The sequence below is a fragment of the Pinus tabuliformis genome, chromosome 6, assembly GCF_031772625.1.
Source record: "Pinus tabuliformis cultivar Carrire ecotype Pingquan chromosome 6, CPIR1, whole genome shotgun sequence".
In the NCBI taxonomy this organism is placed as follows: Eukaryota; Viridiplantae; Streptophyta; class Pinopsida; order Pinales; family Pinaceae; genus Pinus; species Pinus tabuliformis.
In genome coordinates this window covers 141,331,494-141,336,588 of record NC_142292.1, presented here as the reverse complement: position 1 = coordinate 141,336,588, position 5,095 = coordinate 141,331,494, and positions in this window count along the sequence as shown.

Genomic DNA, 5,095 nt, shown 5'->3' with positions numbered 1-5,095 from the left:
ATAGTTAGGAAGTTTGCATTAGCATAAATCTTCATCCAAGGCACAAAAAAGTACTACAATTGTATCAAAATTACCCATTGAATTTGTGTATCTAGAAGAAATAAAATTCCATATATTATATAGTTGCAGCAAGAAGATTAAGGGTTGCATATGCGAAGTGCGCAATTTAGGAAGGCTAGATGCGGCTAGGTTGCTAGGAATCCTCGGAATTTGGCTAAGTGTGGGATCAATGGAATCGACGTGAACATTGATAGAACTTGACTATGACCACACACTTGGGCACTTAGTGATACAACATAGATCATCTAGAACATATGAAAACATATTTTTCTTAATGCAAAAACCTTTGTGGCAACTTACGATAAGTGCGAGTCCGACAATAAATTTTGTGAGATGATGACACTTGTGTAATAGTGTGTGAAAATTCGGAAATGAGTGTTAAACATGTCTATATGATGAGAACAACTCATTTTCACAAAGGTTGCCCCTTGAAGTAAATCAGAACTCTCCTTTGCATGATATGCGATAATTCCCATGCCCAAAGACGACACTTGCTATATAAAGATAAAAGTGTGAACGACTGCTTGAGATCCAAGAAGGGAGCTTGAAATCATCAACTAACTAATAAGTGACTAAGGAACGACCGATCACAGGATCCACATTAGGCTCCAAAATTTGAATGTAGGCCAAAATTTTGGAGTGTGTTGTAGTCGCTACAACACTTGGCGACACACTAGTAGAATCCAGCTTCTCTATTTTGGTTAACTCCTTCTGTGTAGGGCCTTGGTTCCTTAGGGAGTATTGATTCATTATGCGATTACCTTGGCCTTCCCACTTACCCCACAAACAAACATGGTCCCCTCTATACCTTCTTAGTTGAACACAACATAAGATTTGGCATAATCACAATGTTTCAAGTTAGGAAGGGTAGTGCAGCTCGTGAGCTTAACATTTTCAAAGTATAATTTTCATCTCTAGTGTTGCTCCACTGCCAATAGCCCTGAACAGTACCCCGGTGGAATCATGCAAGAACACAAACATTTCTCCACTATCAACGAGCATACAAACTACCCTGGTGGAGTTGTTTGCTTCACCTCTCAACGCAAGAAGCCTTTCTCTTCTTTCACCTTTATTAATTTATTTAGAGATAATTGTGCATTGGCACTTATTTATTTTGGGGTGAAAGAGGGATCCCAACCTATTGAGAGGAGAAGGGGTTATTCCTTCAGAGAAGCATATATAGACCTCTGATTTAAGTTTCCTCATTTAGATTTTCCCCTTCACTGTTTCTACTAGTTGGATAAGCTTGAGAAAACTAAAGCCGAAAAAACCGAGTATAGAAATGAGGTTTCCAAACTAGAAGTGGATTCATGGTTGGACCAAAACTCTCCTTACAGATTGATCGTATTTTCCGTCGGAACTTCATATATATGGCTAACCAGCCATATATTGAGTCTTAAATGCTGGGCCAGCTATGTATGTGGTGCACGTCAGTGGGATAGCATACATAACCATGGATTCAGATCTCCGGCGGCCAGCATGTGTTTCCGGTGGAGTATGCGGGACCCACCAACTGCGGGCCCGCCCCGTCTCGAAACTTAAATTTGCTGCCTCCGCAAATTAGTAATCTCGAACATTGTCTCATATCATTGCAGCTCTCAACCCTATTGTGCTTATGGTCTTGGTTTCCTACCAAATATTTAACTCTTTATAGTTTCCTTCAATTTCACTTCCTCACATGCTCTTTATTCATGCCAATCCAAAAAAGGCTCTTCTTATTATACCTACTCAAGTCAATGCAATGGATGTTCTATTAAATGCAAGTCAACCATGGGATTGCAAACAAGTATAATTAGTAGACCTTTGATTAAGGGATAATAATAAAAACTCCTATTTGATGCTCTTATAACTGTTGTTATCATATATAGATATGAATTTTGGGGATGAAGTATCTCTAGAGAATAATGAAGAAGGAGATATCAAATCAAAAAAAAAATTATAACTTATAATATTATTATTAAAAGTGTGCACCTTATCCTATATTCCTTATAGAAGCAAGCCTCTCCCTCATTGAGTGTGTGGCCTAATATGCTTGACTTGATCATTTGAGGTTGATGACATATCGTCTTTCTTGTGATTCGATGCTAATTTTATAACCAAGTTATCAAATTCCAATAAATCAATCCTTTGATTCTATTGAATCAACAAATTCACAATGTCAACGTGCAACATGATACAATGGTGCTCCAATTCATTGATATTAGAGTAGGCTTGCAAAAGAGTCTTCTTATTAAAATGAATCAGCTCTTTGAAACTTCTTAAATTGGATTCATTGATATCATTTTTGTCCATGTTGGGATGATTTTCTATCCAATATAGATGACCTCAATCCCTAATGCAGAAACTCTTTTGAATATGGCTTCTAAAGATAATCCTTTTTGAGATATTTAGAGGAAGAAAGAACTTCAACAAGGTTAAGGAGTACAAACTTATATACTTCCACAAAATTTCAAGAAAAGTTTTAGTAGTTCCTGAACCTAAGGATGAATTCTAAAAATAATTGAAATAAGCATAGACACAACTATTTGAATACAAGAAACAGTAAGAGTTACCATAAATTAGAGAAGCCTCAAGATGAACCGATGTCTCGTTCTATGCATTTTCCCACAAGTTTTTTGAGGTAACCTTCCCCAATTGTTTCCTAGTGATTCTAGGATTAAGAAGATACAAAATGAAGGATGGAAAAACTAGAAGGGTTGAAAAATAAAGAGATCCCACAAATGAAAATAAGTGACTAAGAGAAGGGAAGGAGCTAGTCTAATATGGCCAGACTCCTTCACCTAAACATTATCAAACCAATCAAAGGATGTTCCTAAACCAAAAGGACAAATTCTAGGTTTATGAAAGGGAATGGAGAGTGAAGAATCTTCAAATGGAGACATAAATTGTAGAAGTTGGTGTTTTTCCCCCAAAAGCTATAAAATTCCCCATATAACAAATCTTTGCAGATGTAATTGAGCCCTAAGTTTTCGTAGAGAATGTTAATGGGAGGTCCAAGAGAATTAATAGGCATACCGAGGTTGTTATCCCCACCAAAACTAGGATGTGCAACTACCCAATTCTAACACCTACACACTCCATTACCCTATTGATGAAACACATAGTATAATGGGACCCTTCAATAACCAAAACTAAAATTAATGAACACATGCTTAAGGGATACAAAGGATCCTTCAATTTCCCAAACTAATGCAAATGGAATGATGAACTATCTTCTCACTCGCGAGAGAATAAATGTGATTTGAAACCATCAATTTGAACTGAGAGATATGGCATATAACATGTAGTTCTACCCCAAATTTTCAATAGTATTCCAATCTCAAGGTTTGGAGATTCATTAGCCCACTTGTCTGCCACATAGTTGAGGTGTCTTTTGACATAGAAATAGGAGGAATACATAAGGAAGTTGGAATCCTTTTTAATCCAAATGATAATATTTGTTAATTTCTTTCTCTTCAACATCACAAAGTATTCATGGCTTTTATGATGGTTATGGAATCTCCAACAATTTTAAAAACAAGTTGACAATTTCCTCCTTTGTAATCAATATCCCTTACATGGTGAGTAAGCCTTTTCCTAGTTATAATAACTTGTCCTAATCCCTATGCAAATTTGGATACTATTTTTCTCCCAATATCAAGAATTATTAATCCCCTCATTCTTGTCACCTTTACATCCTTAAAGAAAATTTAAAATATATATTGCTAATATTATAAAAGTAGTGTTACACATTTTATTCATTTATAGTAATGAAAATTGTAAAATTTGCAAATTTGGATACTATTTTTCTCCCAATATCAAGAATTATTAATCCCCTCATTCTTGTCACCTTTACATCCTTAAAGAAAATTTAAAATATATATTGCTAATATTATAAAAGTAGTGTTACATATTTTATTCATTTATGGTAATGAAAATTGTAAAATTTACAGGTCTTTAAATATATATATATATATATATATATATATATATATATATATATATATATATATATATATAATTATATATAATTTATAGAAATTAATATTTTTTAAATATGTGTTACAATTTTTTATTAGTTTTTGGTAATGAAAATTGTAATATTTATAGCCTTCTAAAATATGGAAAATTAAGTACAAGATGTTAGGGATGCATGGGAAGATAGTAGATAGTTGGAAATGGGAGTATGTGCAAGTACATGTGAAAGAGAGGAGGGGGTAGAAGGATACAAGTCATCTTAGTTTCATCCCAACACATCATGACTCTCCATCACATGATTTCCAAGGTATTATTATTGCAAGAAGTCAAGGCTAACATATTCAATTAGGAAATTATGGGAGCAATAAGGTTCACAATTTGCTTGATTATGTATCAAAAATGTAGAATAGAGCTTAGAAGTTTTAGTGGCAATGTGGTAAACATTGGCTATTTAAATGGATGCTAGTAGTTACAACCAACTATGAAAGTATGCCACAGATGAGATGGGTATATGTAAATATGCCAATAGACAATCTAAGTATATATACCAAATTATAATGTGTAAATAACATGCAATTATATATACTGGAATATATTGGTTGTGTGTGTGTGTGTGTGTGTGTGTGAGAGAGAGAGAGAGAGAGAGAGAGAGAGAGAGAGAGAGATAATATTTTAATATGATATGGGTCAGCGAATTTTGTGGTCTAAGGTTTTTAGTTGCTACTGATTGAAAATTGGAAATTTTGGAAGATAAGGGATCAATAAGTAGTGGGTTAATCCTCTTAAATATCGAAGGTTTTTGTAGTTATTTACACCAGTGCTTAAGGGTTATACTATCTTTGATATAAAGTTTTGAGTTATAAGGATTAGGGTTTATGTTATGGGTTATAGGGTTTAGTGGATGGAGGTTAGGGATTATATGCATTAATATTGCTTATGGGATTGGTGTAAGATATTAGGGGTTAAATGGTGATATAATATTAGTGGTTAGGGGTTATAGGGATCTAGGGTATATAGCAGTTAAGAGTGAAAGGTGTTCGATGTAAGGATTAATGGCTATGGAGTTTATAGGATGATA